The 17,583-nt window shown below is 45.5% G+C and overlaps 1 long non-coding RNA gene across 1 annotated transcript in view; it reads right to left on the reverse strand.

Annotated features, from left to right (window-relative positions):
- Nucleotides 1-7,766: 7,766 nt before the first annotated feature.
- The window catches only part of LOC141407656 (uncharacterized), a 34,054-nt gene continuing 24,237 nt past the window's right edge, over nucleotides 7,767-17,583 (reverse strand). The window contains exon 3 of the long non-coding RNA XR_012417523.1: nucleotides 7,767-10,143. This is a non-coding gene — a long non-coding RNA (uncharacterized lncRNA). The remainder of the gene's footprint in view (nucleotides 10,144-17,583) is intronic.

A 17,583-nucleotide genomic window follows, 5' to 3' on the forward strand; every position in this document is an offset into this window, starting at 1 on the left:
TTTTTCTTTTTTGAGATGAAGTCTCACTCCGTTCCCCAGGCTGGAGTGCAGTGGCACAATCTCTATTTACTGCAACCTCCGCCTCCCGGGTTCACACAATTCTCATTCCTCAGCCTCCTAAATAGCTGGGATTACAGGCACCCATCACCACACCTGGCTAATTTTTTTTTTTTTTTTTTTTTTTTGGTAGAGATGGGGGTTTCACCATGTTGACCAGGCTAGTCTCAAACTCCTGACCTCAGGTGATCTGCCCCTGTCGGCTTCCCAAAAAGCTGTAATTTTTGTTTATTCTTATTCTCTGAATTTCCAGAAACAAAATAACTGCCAGGAGCGAGGTATAGTGGTGTGTGCCTATAATCCCAGCTACTAAGAAGCTGAGGTGGAAGGATCATTTGAGCCTAGCAGTTCAGGACAAGCCTGGGCAACACAGTAAGAGTCCATCTTCCATCTCAAACAAGCAAAAACAAAACACACACACAAAAAAAAGAAAAAAGAAAAAACAAAATAGCTGCCAGTTCCTGGGAGTACAGGAGCTTGCAACTTGTGCATAATTAGTTTAGTAAGTGTAATATATACACCATAAATGCAGCATCGATACTTTAATTCTGCAAGTTTAAAACTAACAGGGGAATTGCTGTTTTTAAGTTTCTGGATAACAGGAAGTTGATGTGTTTTTTATCTTGGGTCCTTCTAATACTTAGCACAGTACTTTTTTTGTTTTGTTTTTTAAGACACGGTCTCACTCTGTCACCCAAGCTGGAGTGCAGTGGCACGATCACAGCTCACTGCAGCCTCAACTTCCTGGGCTCAAGCTATTCTCCCACCTCAGACCTCAAAGAGCTGGGACCACAGGTGCACACCACCACGCCTGGCTAATTTTTAAATTTCTCGTAGAGACAGAGTTTCACCATGTTGCCCAGGCTGGTCTCAAACTCCTGACCTCAAGCGATCTGCCTGCCTCAGCCTCCCAAAGTGTTGGGATTACAGGCACAAGCTACCACATCCGGCCATAACACTTTTTATATTACAGATTTTATCAAAAAATGTTACCTCATCTGAGTGATGTGCTTAAGAGCTTATAGAGCAGGGAAGATCCTAAGCTTAAGCAACTCCTGCAAAGAGCCATCTTCCAGAAGTCACAACAATCACAACAGGCTGGAAAGGAACTGTGTCCCTTCTGCTAATTAAAGGGACAACTGGAGGCTGGGTGTGGTGCCTCACACCTGTAATCCCAGCACTTTGGGAGGCTTGGGCGGGAGGATTGCATGAGGTCAGGAGTTTGAGACCAACCTGGGCAACATAACAAGATGTCATCTCTACAAAAAATTTTTTAAATAGCCAGGCATGGCGGCATGTGCCTGTAGCCCCAGCTACTTGGGAGACAAAGAAGGGAAGATCACTTGAGCCAAGGAGGTCGAGGCTGCCGTGAGCTATGATCACACCACTGCGTTCCAGCCTGGTTGCAGGAGCAAGACCCTGACTCAAAAAAAAAAAAAAAAAAAAAAAAAAGTGGGGGCAGAAGACGGAGGAACAACTGCAGTCAGTTACCAGTGCTCTGCTTTTACATACGGCTTTGCCTCTAAGCACACCAGGCAAGCAACACCTCACATTCTAAAGGACATATCCTGACTGCTGCCTTCATTGCAATAGGGGCAGCACCACATCTGAGCACAACAGGCCCCCTTGCCCTTCCCAGGTTTCACTCCTTTCATAGAGAAATCAAGCCCATGCTCTCACCGCCCACCAGTATTTCCCAGACTTTCCAGATCGTGATGAATTGCCTAAAGCATTGACTTGAAACAAAGCAAACCAAAACCAGATTCTCAGCACCTGCTCTCGGATGGTCTGACGAAGCCCTGGAATCACCCAGGGGAGTCTAATGATCAGATGCATTTGGGAAATGCTGAGCTGCCTACAACGTTTGAAGTCTGGGTTTGAGTTTCTTCCCATCCTTCCTCTTGCTTTTGCATCCTGTTGCTTCTGCAAACAGGCAGGCTAGACTGTTTAGAGAGTCTCACCTGGCCTCCAGCATAGTCTAGAGTTAGGCGCTGATCTTGCAGATGGATGACTCACCACATCATCCCCACGAGGGGTCCGGCGTCTTCACGTGTCACCCAACCTTTAAGTTTTCTGGACAGGCTGGAGGAGGTCATGGGTCCTAAAGAAGAGGTGACTGACGTGGACTTTGTGTTGCTAAACAGCCCCGGCCATGCCAGTATAGATTAGTACAGGACAGTTCCTGGAAGGGCTGCATTTTGTAAAATAACAATGTAAGAGTCTTCCTTGTCTTTTTATTTTTCTTTTCTTTTTCTTTTTTTTTTTTTTTTTTTTTTTTTGAGATGGAGTCTTGCTCTGTCACCCAGGCTGGAGTGCAGTAGCGTAATCTTGGCTCACTACACCCTCTGCTTCCCAGGTTCAAGTGATTCTCCTGCCTTAGCCTCCTGAGTAGCTGGGATTACAGGTGCACACCATCATGCCCGCCTAATTTGTGTGTGTGTGTGTGTGTGTGTGTTTATTTTTAGTAGAGTTGGGGTTTCACCATGTTGGCCAGGCTGGTCTCAAACTCCTGACCTCAGGTGATCCACCCGCCTTGGCCTCCCAAAGTGCTGGGATTACAGGTCTGATCCACCACACCCAGCCATTCCCTGCCTTTTTCAAGCTATTTTAACTATTTTTAGATGTACGCTTATGTGGCATGAAGTACATTTCCACTGTGCAACTGTCGCCACTATCCATCTCCAGAAGTTTTTCCTCTTCCCCAGCTGAAGCTCTGCCCCCATTAAACACTAACTCCCCATTGCCGCTCCCCACCTCCAGCCCCAGGCAACCACCATTCTATTATCTGTATCGATGAATTCAGCTATTCCAGGTACCACATGTAAGTAGAATCATACAGCATTTGTCCTTTTGTGACTGGCTTATTTCACTTAGCATACTGTCCTCAAGGTTCATCCATGTTGTGCCTGTGAATTTCCTTCGTTTTTTTTTTTCTTGAGACGGAGTTTTGCTCTCATTGCCCAGGCCGGAGTGCAGTGGCATGATCTTGGCTCACAGCAACCTCCTCCTCCCGGGTTCCAGCGATTCTCCTGCCTCAGCATCCCGAGTAGCTGGAATACAGGCATGCACCACCATGCCCAGCTAATTTTGTATTTTTAGTAGAGACACAGTTTCTCCATGTTGGTCAGGCTGGTCTCGAACTCCCGACCTCAGGGGATCCGCCTGCCTCAGCCTCCCAAAGTGCTGGGATTATAGGCATGAGCCACCACGCCCGGCCGCCTTCCTTTTTTAAGGCTGAATCGTATTCCATTGTATGTATATACCACATTTTGTCGATCCATCCATCTGCCAGTGGTCACTTGGGTTGCTTCCACCCTTCGGCTATTGCAAATGATGCTGCTACGAACATGAGTGTACACATGTCTCTAAAAGAACCTCCTTGCACTTCTTTTGGGTGTATGCCCAAAAGAAGAATGGCTGGATCACATGGTGATCGTATATTTAATTTTTTGAGGAACCACCTTCATGTTTTCCACAGTGCCTACACCATTTTGCATTCCCACCAGCAACATGCAAGGGTTCTAATTTGTCCCCACCCTCACCAGCATTTATTACTTTCTGGGGTTTTTCTTTTTCTTTTCTTTTTTTTTAAAATAATAGCCATCCTATCCTAATGGGTGTGAAAGTGGTATATCATTGATTGTGTTTTGTTTTGTTTTGAAACACAGTCTTGCTCTGTTGCCCAGGCTGGAGTGCAGTGGAACAATCCAGAAATTCACCTTTCCCATGAGCTGGACAGAGAAGCTCGGTTTGTTTGTTTGTTTGTTTGTTTGTTTTAGAGATGGAGTCTCGCTCTGTCGCCCAGGCTGGAGTGCAGTGGCGCAATCTTGGCTCACTGCAACCTCCACCTCCTGAGTTAAAGCAATTCTCCTGCCTCAGCTTCCTGAATAGCTGGGATTACAGGCCCCCACCACCACGCCCAGCTAATTTTTTTGTGTTTTTAGTAGAGATGGGGTTTCACCATATTGGCCAGGCTGGTCTTGAACTTCTGACATTGTGATCCACCCGCCTCAGCATCCCAAAGTGCTGGGATTACAGGTGTAAGCCACCAGGCCTTGCCCCCGAAATTCACCTTTCTACCTCTCTCTCCCCAGGCTTAGACCAGTGCTTCACATATAATTTCCACATCATTTTTTTTTTCTTTTTTTTCTTGAGATGAAGTCTTGCTGTCTCCCAGGCTGCAGTGCAGTGGCGTGATCTCGGCTTAGTACAACCTCCGACTCTTAGATTCAAGCGATTCTCCTGCCTCAGCCTCCTGAGTAGCTGGGATTACAGCTGTGTGCCATCAAACCCAGCTAATTTTTGTATTTTAGTAGAGACGGGGTTTCACCATGTTGCCAGGCTGGTCTCAAACTCCTGACCTCAAGTGATCTGCCTGCCTCGACCTCCCAAAGTGCTGGGATTACAGGCATAAGCCACCGCGCCCGGCTACCATTGTGGTTTTGATTCGCCTTTTCCTAATGATTAGTAAAGCGTCTTTGTTTTAGAGAACCAAAAAAGGAAAAATGTAGCGCCAAAGATTTAGGTTGGAAGAAGGTCCCAGGAAAATGGAAGCAAATATACAGAATCATACGAGAAGACAGGAAATAATGTGGGAGTGCAGTGCTATAAAAGCACATCTTCAAAACATTCTTTAAGAACAAACACAATATTGTCTTGAACAAAACTAAATGAGGAAGGTACCACTGTCCTTAAGGTATAATAAGGAACTGAATTGCCATGAGTAAGGTCACAACACACAGAAGCTATATGTGGAAAATCAAGAAATAACTATGGCAACATCTCTCCAATATTAAACAAACAAACAAAAAAGTAGCTGGGCGCGGTGGCTCATGCCTATAATCCCAGCATTTTGAGAGGCCACAGTGGAAGGATCACTTGAGCCCGGAGGTTTGAGACTAGCCTGGGCAACATAACAAGACCCTGTCTCTACAAAAAATTAAAAAATTAGCTGGACTTGGCAGTGCACGCCTGTAGTCCCAGCTACCCAGGAGGCTGAGGTGGGAGGGTCGTTTAAACCCTTAAACCCAGGAGGTTGAGGCTACGGTGAGCTATGATCATGCCACCGCACTCCAGCCTGGGGGACAGAGAAACACCCTGTCTCAAAAAAAAAAAAAATTAAATTAAATTAAATTAAAAGTATCGATTTATTCATTGACCATTTTAAAAAATTCAAAAGAAACTCAATCAGGAGATCATTTTCACAGTGATGATTCAAATTGATAAAAATCTCCTCACAGCCTGCTGGAAGACAGGAACAAAAATTCCTTGTGTCATTTTAAAAAATGTAAACCTTGTGTGTTGTCAGCCCACATCCCTTGTACAGAAAGTCTACAGGTTTGGTATTAGGTAGGACTCCCCAGGAAAGGGATCAGGATGAGGGATTAGCAAAAGGAAATTTGGCATCGGGTAAGGGAATATTCCGGAAAAACGTCAGTGCCTAACTTCCTTCCCCATATGCTCAAAGAGTGTACAACTACAACACAGCCCTAAGCTTTAAGGATGTGAACTCGTTTAACCTACCGGATAGGTAAACACACTCGAAGTCTGCCTCTGAAAACTCACGCTAAAGGGAATTGATTCTGTAAATTCATTACTTTTTCTTTTTTCTTTTTTTTTTTTTTGAGACGGTCTCTCGCCCTGTCGCCCAGGCTGGAGTCCAGTGGTGCAATCTAGGCTCACTGCAACCTCCACCTCCCGGGTTCAAGTAATTCTCCTGCCTCAGCCTCCTGATCACCTGAGGTCAGGAGTTTGAGACCAGCCTGGCCAACGTAGTGAAACCTTGTCTCTACTAAAAATACAAAAATTAGCCAGGCGTGGTGGCATAGGTCTGTAATCCCAGCTACTTGGGAGGCTGAGGCAGGAAAATCACTTGAGCTCAGGAGATGGAGAGTGCAGTGAGCCGAGATCGCACCACTGCACTTCAGCCTGGGCGACATAGTGAGACTCTGTCTCAAAAAGATAAGAAAAGAAAAAAAGATAATAGTTATTTTGTACATCAGAGTAAATAGAGCACAACTTTTATATAGAATTTTTTATTTAGGTTGGAGAAAAAGCAATTGCAGTTTTTGCCATTAAAAGTAACGAATTTGGCCTGGTGCAGTGGCTCATGCCTGCAATCCCAGCACTTTGGAAGGCCAAGGCGGGCAGATCACAAGTTCAGGAGTTCGAGACCAGCCTGACCAACATGGTGAAACCCCTTCTCTACTAAAAATGCAAAAATTAGCTGGACGTGGTGGTGCACGCCTGTAATCCCAGCTACTCAGGAGGCTGAGGCAGGAGAATTACTTGAACCTGGGAGGTGGAGTTTGCAGTGAGCCAAGATCTCACCACAGCACTCCAGCCTTGGCGACAGGACGAGACTGTCTCAAAAAAAAAAACAAACAAAAAAACAGTCTTTGTCAGTAAAAGAAGCATAACCCCTGAGTGCCTGGACCAGTGGACGATTACACAGGAAGTGGTAATGGGAGGTAAGAACGCTTCTGCTGTGTCAGTGAGAAGATCCAGTAGAAAATCAAGGAGGACCAGAGAAACTTTGTAGTGAAAGGAAAAAAAAAAGTCTCTCCTTGGCTGCACACAGCGGCTCAGGCCCATAATCTTAACACTTTGGGAGGCTGAGGAGAGAGGATCATTTGAGCCCAAGAGTTCGAGACCAGCCTGGGCAACATAGGAAGACCACCATCTCTAAACAAACAAAAAAAAATACAAAAATTAGATGGACATGCTGGTGCACACCTGTAGTTCCAGCTACAAATTTTTTGTACTTGGAGGCTGAGGTGGGAGGATCCTTTGAGCCCAGGAGTTGGAGAGCAGCCTGGGCAACATAAGAAGACCTCCAGCTCTACAAAAAATTAGCTGGGTGTGGTGAGATGCATCTGTAGTCCCAGCTACTTGGGAGGCTGAAGTGGGAGGATCACTTGAGCCCAGGAGGTTGAGGCTACAGAGGGCCAAGCTCGCACCACTGCACTCCAGCCTGGGTGACAGAGTAAGACCCTAAAAAACAAAACAAACAAATCATCAAGTTGTATTCCTTAATATATACCAGTTTTATTGGTCAATTTTACCTCAATAAAGCTGGGAGGAAAAAATAACTAGTTTAAAAGCTCTATCATCTAATGATGAGTAGCAGACAAAAAGTAGCCCCATTAATACAAAATGTAAGAGGAGTTATACCATGATTTTGCCTTTTTTTTTTTTGTCTTGAGACAGAGTCTCACCCTGTCGCCCAGGCTGGAGTGCACAGTCTTGGCTCAATGCAACCTCCGCCTCCTGGGTTCAAGCGATTCTCCTCCCTCAGTCTCCCGTGTAGCTGGGACGACAGGCGTGTACCACCACACTCAGCTAATTTTTGCATTTTTAGGACAGATGGGGTTTCACCATGTTGGCCAGGCTGGGATTTTGTCTTTTCTACACACCAGAATCTTGATTATATTCATTGCGTAGAATCACCCCAATTCAAGAATCTGTTTTAAAAACAATATCTGGCCGGGCACGGTGGCTCATGCCTGTAATCCCAGCACTTTGGGAGGCTGAGGTGGGTGGATCACTTAAGGCCTGTAGTTTGAGACCAGCCTGGCCAACACGGTAAAACCCTGCCTCTAAATACAAAAATACAAAAAAATTAGCTGGGTGTGGTGGCACAAGCCAGTAGTCCTAGCTACTCAGGAGGCTGAGGCAGGACAACTGCTTGAACCTGTAAGCCAAGATGACACCACTGTACTCCAGCCTGGGTTACAGAGCAAGACTGTGACTCAAAAAATAAAAATAAAAACAATATCCAATTGCATTTTGTAACCAGCAACATAACGAAGATAGCCAAAGTGTCACCAGTATTAAAGATTTTCATAAACACTTGAATATAAGATGGCCCACTCCAAAATCAACTCATAATGGATTACAGAGATACACAAGGTCACCTCAAAACAACGATTCTCAAATTTTTTGTACATTAAATTCAACTGGCATGTTAGCTTAAAATTCAGATTGGGATTCCCAGGCTCCAGCCCCAGAGACACTCATTCAGATCAATGGAAATGAGATGCAGGAATCTGCTTTTTTTTTAGACAAAGTTTCGCTCTTGTTGCCCAGGCTGGAGTGCAATGGCGTGATCTTGGCTCACCACAACCTCCACCTCCCAGGTTCAAGAGATTCTTCTGCCTCAGCCTCCCGAATAGCTGGGATTACAGGCATGCGCCACCATGCTTGGCTAATTTTATATTTTTAGTAGAGATGGGGTTTCTCCATATTGGCTGGGCTGGTCTCGAACTCTCGACCTCAGGTGATCCACCCGCCTCGGCTTCCCAAAGTGCTGGGATTACAGGTGTGAGCCACCACACCTGGCCTGCATTTTTAACCAACACACATACTCAAGCACATGTGATTCTGCTGCATGTGTTCAAAAGCTCACCCTTTGAGAAACACTACCCTAAAATCATGGGATGATTTCCAGACCTCCAAGCTTGAATTAACCAGACCATCTGCATTCATAAGCCTGTGGTGAGTCATAGAAACTTTTTTTTAAAAAGTAGAATGTCAGAGGCAAATGTTGGCAGTGGCCTCTCAACCCAGGCCAAGGGAGAGAGATTCGTGATCTAATCTAACAACAACTCACTCTGCTTAGGCAAGATGGCAGGGATCTCCCGCTGTGCAGGTGGACATAGCAGATCATCTTACACTGGCATCATTAAACATTTGTATTAGAAAACCAACTCCCCTAGTTCTGATTTCTGAGGTCCCTAAGCAGCTTCTTCGTATAGAATTTGACTTCCCATGTAGCCTGCCTTTGCTGTTGTTCAAAGGTTGCCAGCATTCGGTCCCCCTTGGCCCTTTTAATCATGAGAAATTGGCAGGCACTTTGGTTTATCCATCATTCCCTGAGTTTGGTTCATATGACTCCAGCCGTGAGAAACATTCCATTCCCCATAACCCGTGGGTTGACAAATGAGGATTTTGTGCCTCTGAGGCTAAGGACCACACTCTCTATGCTAAATAAAAAAAAAAATTATCCAAGGAAATATTATAAATTCATAGACTGCCTGACAACACCCAGTGAAGACCCTCCTGTTGGAACCTCCTCACCAAGAAGTTGTTGTGACTTTTTTGGTTTTTTTTTTTTGAGACGGAGTTTTGCTCTTGTTGCCCAGCCTGGAGTGCAATGGTGCGATCTCATCTCACTGCAGCCTCTGCCTCCAGGGTTCAAGCAATTCTCCTGCCTCAGCCTCCCAAGTAGCTGGGATTACAGTCGCTCGCCACCATGCCCAACTAATTTTTGTATTTTCTTTTTTTTTAGTAGAAGTGAGGTTTCACCATTTTGGCCAGGCTGGTCTTGAACTCGTGACCTCAAGAGAGTCACCTGCCTCAGCCTCCCAAAGTGCTGGGATTACAGGTGTGAGCCACCACACTCGGCTGATTTTTTTTTTTTTTTTTTTTAATACAAAGTCTCACTCTGTCCACCAGGCTGGAGTGCAGTAGTGTGTTCTCAGCTCACTACAGCCTCAACCTCCTGGGCTCATGTGATTCTCCCACCTCGACCTCCCAAGTAGCTGGGACTACAGGTGCTTACCACAGCACCTGGCTAATGATTAAAATTTTGGTAGAGATGGGGTCTCGATATGTTGTCCAGGCTGGTCTCAGACTCCTGGCTTCAAGCGTTCCTCCTGCCTCTGTTGGAAGCAATTGAATTCATTCTTGGTAAAGGGCCTCCATGTCATTTACAATAACCTGTCATCAAGGACCCAAAGCTGGTGCTGATATGAGTCTCCTGTCACCTCTCATCAGAGCCCAATTAAGGGACAGGCTAGACAGAAAGATGACAGAAGGACAAATGTCAGGCTCTCACTTCAGCCCCTCTCCTCATTCAGGAACAGATGGAGCCCATGCCAGTGTGACCCAGGGCAGAGGTCAGGCTGCTGTTCTGTTTTGTGTGTCTCTGGTCTCCTGTGCCCCCTAGGGCTGGTGGAGCCTCAATGTCCTCCAACTCAGACATCTTCTCTGCTGCTGGTTCCGTAGCCAGCTGCATACCGCCTCCATGCGGGTGCCTCTCCCTGGTGGCTGCATTTGCCCGGGGGACCAGCATGCTGTCACATGCTAAGGCAAAGAAGAGGAAGAAACAATCCTTTGTTAGTGGCAAAACATGACTTCTGTCTTCATAGGACCATGACACCTTCGGTCTAGGATCTTAAAACCTCCCCCACTCATGCTCCAAGTCCAGTATTGTGGGGGTGACCCTGCCCCACCCGCTGTGCTCTGCACTCGGTGCAGCCTGATGTTCAGTTTTGTGTAGCCCTGGCATCCTATGCTCCCAGGCTGGCTGGAGCCTTGATATCCTCTAACTCAGACATATTAAGGCCATGTATATGTGGAGAGATTTCAGCGCATTATCTACTGAGAACACTGATGACTTGAGGCAGTGCCAGAGCCCTTCTCCAACTGAATACTTCACATTCCCACCCAGTGACTCAGGCTGACTCACCAGGATGCCCTTCCCCTTTGTCTTTTTTTTTTTTTTTTTTAACTTTTATTTTAGGTTCAATGGTACAAGCGTAGGTTTGTGACATAGGTAAATTCATTGTCATGGGGGTTTGTTGTACAGATTATTTCATCGTCCAGGTATTGAGCCTAGTATCCATTAGTTATTTTTCCTGATCCTCTCCCGTCTCCCATCCTTCACCCTCCGGTACACCCCAGTGTGTGTTGTTCCCCTTTATGTGTCCACGTATTCCCATCATTTAGCTCCTACTTACAAATGAAAACATGTTGTATTTGGGTTTCTGTTTCTGTGTTAGTTCACTAAGGATAACAGCTTTCAGCTCCATTCATGTTCCTGCAAAGGACATGATCTCACTCTTTTTTATGGCGTATTCCATATTCCATGGTGTATATGGACCACATTTTCTTTATTCAGTCTACCATTGATGATGTCCTCCTCCTTTGACTGGGATCCAGCAGGAGACTAAAAAGGGGCTTCCTGTTTGATTTACACCGTTTTGCATTCCTTTCACCTCCAATCACCAAGGAGTGAACAGCAAAGAGAAGATTTCTGAGCAGCTATTAAGGCTCCAACCAGCAGGGGAGCACAGGAGGCCAGGGATACATGAAACTGAACATCAGGCTGCACCGGGGCGGTGCACGGGGATGGTGTAGGGTATGTTCCTTAATTTCTGCCTACTTTCCCAACTGCCTTCTGGCTGCATGTCGGTTTAAGGGCCCTCTCAGCATCTGATCCTTCTCTTCAGGCCTCAATTTTGTTGCCTCTCCTATTCCTACTTCCCTTCCTTTTCTCAAATCCACAGACATCTCTGGATATCATGATAGCCAATACCTTACGACGCTTACTATGTGTCTGGCATTCTTTCAAGGACTTTGTGTGTATTAACAAGTTGAATGTTCAGACTCATCCTTGGAGGTCACTCACTATCATACTCTCCATATCAAAATTGACAAAGATGTGTTCAGAGTCTTGCCCGAGGCCACCCAGCCTCCTATTCTCAAAGAGACAACAGAAGAGCTTCCTTGTTAAAAGAAACAGCTAACATTGATCATAGAGGTGAAAGACCTACCTAATAATTTATCAAACAACTTATCAAATAACTTCTTCTTCTTCTTTTTTTTTTTTTTTTTTTTTTTAAGAGAAGAGGTCTCACTCTGTTGCCTAGGCTGGAATGTGAGTGCAGTGGTACAATCACAGCTCACTGCAGCCTCTAACTCCTGGCCTCAAGCAATCCTCCCGCCTCAGCCTCCCAAGTAGCTGGGATTACAGGCACATGCCTCCATACCCAATACCTGTAATGATTCTAATCTGCTACTCAGAGGCCTGGTCTCTGTGTAAGTCATTTTGAATTTTTGTTGAGAGCCCGGTAAAGTGAAAAGTGTACATGGGCTTTGAAGTTAAAATCTCTGTTAAACCACCTGCTAGTTATGTGACCATGGGCAAGTTATTTGGCCACTCTGAGCTTCCATGTTTCGGGTAGATTTGTTTTGGTTTGGTTGTTGTTGTTTTGTTATTGTTTTGTTTTGTTTTGTTTTGAGACAGGATCTCTCTGTCACCCCGTCTGGAGTGCAGTGGTGTGATCTCGGCTCACTGCGACACTGCGACCTCTGCCTCTGGGGCTCCAGCGATCCTCCCACCACAGCCTCCTGAGTGGCTGGGACTACAGGCAGATGTCACCACACCTGGCTAATAGAAACAGGTTTCACCATGTTGCCCAAGCTGGTCTCGAACTCCTGGGCTCAAGCGATCTACCTACCTCAGCCTTTCCAAGTGCTGGGATCACAGGCATGAGCCATCATCCCAGCTGAGCTTCCATTTTTTGTTTTATTTTATTTATTTATTTATTTTTTATTTATTTATTTATTTATTTATTTTTTTAGATGGAGTTTTCCTCTTGTCGCCCAGGCTGGAGAGCAGTGGCGCTACCTGGGCTCACTGCAACCTCCGCCTCCCGGATTCAAGCAATTCTCCTGCCTCAGCCTCCCAAGTAGCTGGGATTACAGACGCCCGCCATCATGCCCAGCTAATTTTTTGTATTTTTAGTAGAGACGGGGTTTCACCATGTTGGCCAGGCGGGTCTCGAACTCCTGGCCTCAAGCAATCCACCTGCCTCAGTCTCCAAAGTGATGGGTTTATAGGCATGAGCCACTGCACCTGGCTGCTTCCATGTTTTTAATCTGTACAATGGGGATAAGACAATAATACCTTCCTTACTCAGGTATTGTAACTTAAAAAGATACTGTGCAAGAAGCACTTAGTGCAGTACCTGGCACAGAGAAGATGCTCAGTAAATGAGAGTTTTTTCCATACATTCCTCAGAAAACCTCATATAATTGCTTTATCCTTCAAATAGATAGCCCACTGTGCCTCCCAAATGCTACTAATCATATACTCTGCTCTTTAGGTCATTTATACTCCTGATTTATCAGCCCCCTGACATACTACCGGAAGACAAGAAATATGTTTATTCATCTCTGATCCTTTTTTTTTTTTTTTTTGAGATAGGGTCTCTCTGTTGCCCAGGCTGAAATGCAGTGGTACGACCTTGGCTCATTGCAACTTCTGCCTCCCAGGCTCAGGCAATCTTCCCACCTCAGCCTCCCGCGTAGCTGGGACTACAAGCATGCACTGCCACTCCTGGCTAATTTTTGTAATTTTTTTTTTTTTTTTTGAGGTGGGGTCTTGCTCTGTGGCCCTGGCTGGAGTGCAGTGGCGCAATCTCAGCTCACTGCAAGCTCCACCTCCTGGGTTCACGCCATTCTCCTGCCTCAGCCTCCCAAGTAGCTGGGACTACAGGTGCCTGCCACCACGCCCAGCATTTTTTTTTTTTTTTTTTTTTTTTTTTTGTATTTTTAGTAGAGATGGAGTTTCACTGTGTTAGCCAGGATGGTCTCGATCTCCTGACCTCGTGATCCGCCCACCTCGGCCTCCCAAAGTGCTGGGATTACAGGCGTGAGCCACCGCGCCCGGCCAATTTTTGTAAGTTTTATAGAGACGGGATTTCGCCATGTCATCCAGGCTGGTCTCCAACTCCTAGACTCAAGCGATCCACCTGCCTAGGCCTCCCAGAGTCCTGGGAATACAGGCATGAGCCATTGCGCCCGGCCCCTCTGATCCTTTAAAGGCCCCTAAGATATGATAGTCAATGAAAAGCTTAAACAGCAAGGTAAAAATAATAATAATAATAGTAAATAGGTATAGAGAAATACCATTTATTTGTGTTTTAAATGAAACATACATATATGCACAAATATATGCATTCAAAATTTTTAGAAGAATAAACAAGAGATTATTAACACAGTTTACCTCTGGGGATGGGTGAAAAGGAAGGAATGACTTGCCTTCTCGGTTCTAGCCTTTTTTTTTTTTTTTTTTACCATGTCAGATATTAATTTTACAATTAAAAAAGAGGAAAAAGAATGTTGTATGCATGATGATATGTCAATGTTTAGATCAGTCACCTGAAAAGGCAGCCCAAAAGATTTTACCTTTTGGAGATTCTAAGAATCTGGGAATTCTGAGCTTCTGAATGGAGAATCTCTGCATCTCAATTCTGAAATTCTGAGAATCTCCAACTCTAATCCAGCTGATCGGGGCACAGAAAGCATAGCTGGATGTGACTCCAACCAGGAGCTGCAGCCTAGACCACTGGAATGAGCCCTGTTTGAAGAGTGTTTTTAGCAGAAGGATACTCAGAAAACTGGGAGCTCCAAAGAGCTTGTGATGAAACCATAAGCATACTGGTGGTTCTGGAGAACTGGGTTCCATTTGCAGGGAAGGAGCGATTCACCAGATTTACCATCATCCCGATGGAACATTCTTTATGGCTATCCAAATCCCTTTTCTCTAATTCCATGCTGACCACATACATGACTTAGGGTAAGTTATGCTAGCTGTTATAATGGATAATTCTGAAATGCACTGGCTTACAGCCATAAAAGTTTTATGTCTCTGTCACATCACATTCCAATGAGAATTGGGCCAGGAGTAGGCTGTACTCCACAAAGTCATTCAGGGACCAAGGACCATTTAATACTGTGGCACCACCCTCCACACGCTCCCTGAAGTACCGTCCATTGAGCTGATGGATGGGGGGATGAGCAATGGTGGAGAAAGCACACCCACTCCTAAGACTCTTGGCCCAGAGGTAACACACATCACTTTGGCTCATATTCCAGTGGAGAGAACTCCTCATATGGCCCCATCTAGATGACAGGAAGGAGCAAGGGGCAGGCAATGTTGTCTAGCAGTACATCAAGGAAGAGGAAGACGACATGAACATGGGTGAGTATCAACAGTTAACTCTCACACCAAGTAATATTCTAATTATTATTTGTTATTTATTATTAAGAGGCAGAGTCTTGCTCTGTGGCCCAGGCTGGAGTGCAGTGATGCAGTCATAGTTCACTGCACCCTCGAACTCCTGGGCTCAAATGATCTTCCCTCCTCAGCCTCCTGAGAAGCCAGAGCCGCAGGCACACACCACCACACCTGGCTAATTTTTTTTTTTTTTTTTTTTTTTTTTTTTTTTTTTTTTTTTTTTTTTTTTTTTTTGTGGAAATGGGGCCTTGCTATGTCATCCAGATTGGTCTCAAATTCCTGGGCTCAAGCGATCCTTCTGCCTCAGCCTCCCAATGTGTAGGGATTACAGATGTGAGCCACCGCACTTAGCCTTTGATTATTTATTTAGGCTGACTAGTATATTAAGTCTAGAAAGAGGGAGACACGAAAAAGGTATGTGAGTATCCCCATCACTACAGAGCTATGTCTCCTATCCTATCTAGTTCATACATCTCTTGGTTGTGACTTTACTTTTATTGCAGGTTATCCCTGAAGAACGTATTCAACGCTGGGTATGCTAATAAGGTGAAGGTTTCTTATTTTGTAAACCTGGGAACAGAACTGTGGGCCATGCTAACCTCAACAGGACACTGCAAACCCATGAGGTCCTTTCTAACTGGCCGGATAGCCAACCTCTAAAACATCTCCACCTCTTCTCTCTAAAACGTCAGCCAGTCCAGTCTCGGTGGTTCACACCTGTAATCCTAGCACTTTGGGAGGCCAAGGCAGGTGGATCACCTGAGGTCAGGAGTCCAAAACTAGCCCAGCCAACATGGTAAAACCCCGTCTCTACTAAAAATGCAAAAATTATCCAGGGGTGGTGGCTCACACCTGTAATCCCAGCTACTCGGGAGGCTGAGGAAGGAGAATCATTTGAACCCAGGAGGTGGAGGTTGCAGTGAGCTGAGATTGTACCATTGCACTCCAGTCTGAGCAACAAGAGTGAAACTCCATTTCAATAAAATAAATAAATAAATAAATAAATAAATAAATAAATAAAAATAAAACTTCAGCCATTCCAAGAACTGTCAGCTTCTGCTTTTGGAAAAGTATACTTTAGGGTTTACCTAGACAGGGAAATAATTTTTCAAATTTAAGTTACTTGTTAGTGGCCAGTCATAGTGATGCACACCTGTAACCCTAGCACTTTGGGAGGCTGAGGCATAAGAATGGCTTGAGCCCAGGAGTTCAAGACCAGATTGGGCAACATTGCAAGACCTTGTCTCTACAAAAAAATTTAAAAATTAGCCAGGCATGGTGGCACATGCCTGTAGTCCCAGCTACTAGGGAGGCTGAGGTGGGAGGATCACTTGAGCTCAGGAGGTTGAGACTAGAGTGAGCTATGATCATGCCTCTGCACTCCAGCCCTAGGAGACAGAGCAAGACCCTGTCTCAAAATAATAAATAAATAAACAGGCTGGGCACAGGGACTCATTCCTGTAATCCCAGGACTTTGGGAGGCCGAGGCAGGTAGATCACTTGAGGTCAGAAGTTTGTGACCAGCCTGACCAACATGGTGAAACCCCATCTCTAATAAAAATACAAAAATTAGCTGGGTGTGGTGGTGTGCGCCTGTAATCCCAGCTACCTGGGAGGCTGAAGTGGGAGAATCTCTTGAATCAGGGAGGTGGAAGTTGCAGTGAGCTGAGGCGACAAAGAGAGACTCTGTCTCAAATAATAATAATAATTAATAAATGAATAAATTACTTGATAGTGATCAAGGATCAGACGGAGGGTGAGGTCTTCACATGGGATGAGTACATTTCTTTCATTTGGCTGCCATGGCAAATTGCCACAAACTTGGTGCTTAAAACATCAGAAATGTATTCCCTGACAGTTCTGGAAGCCAGAAATCTGGAAACAAGGTGGCAGCAAAGCCGTGCTCCCTCCAGAACTTCTACAGGAGGAGCCTTGCTTGCCTCTGCCAGCCTCTAGTGGTCCCAGGCACTCCTTGTCATGAAGCTGCATCACTCCAGTCTCCGCCCCCATCTTCTCGTGGCCTTCTCCCTTGTGTCTCTCTGTATTCCCCTTTGCTGCCTCATACAGAAACTCATCATTGGTTTTAGGGGCCACCCTAACCCAGGATGACCTCATCTTGAGATTCTTACCTTAGTTATATCTGCAAAGGCCGTTATTCCAACTAAAATCGCATTCAGAGGTTCCAGGTAGACATATCTCTGGGAAGCAGGAAGAACCACGCAATGTACTATACCGAGTAGAAAAGCTTCCTGCTCAAGCTCATGTCGCGTTCAGACGGCCCTTAGCAAATGCCGACTGTGTAACCCTGGGTGCCTAGCTTCAGTGGTGCCACATGGGGCTGATGCTAAGGTTTGCAAGCAGTTCTGCCAGAACACAGGACACACTGAGGATCAGAAGTGCTTTTCTTAGCTGGATGGGGTGACTCGCCCCTGTTGTCCCAGTGCTTTGGGAGGCCGAGGTGGGAGGACTGCTTGAGGCCAAGAGTTCAAGACAAGAAGTCAAGACAAGTCGAGATAAGACTGGGCAACACAGTGAGACCCTGTCTCACAGAAAAAAAGAAAGTGAGAAGGAAGGAAGGAAGGAAGGAAGGAAGGAAGGAAGGAAGGAAGGAAGGAAGGAAGGAAGGAAGGAAGGGGAGAGAGAGGGAGAAAGAGAAAGAAAGGAAAGGAAAGGAAAGGAAAGGAAAGGAAAGGAAAGGAAAGGAAAGGAAAGGAAAG

This window comes from Macaca fascicularis, chromosome 9 (assembly GCF_037993035.2).
Source record: "Macaca fascicularis isolate 582-1 chromosome 9, T2T-MFA8v1.1".
Classification (NCBI taxonomy): domain Eukaryota; kingdom Metazoa; phylum Chordata; class Mammalia; order Primates; family Cercopithecidae; genus Macaca; species Macaca fascicularis.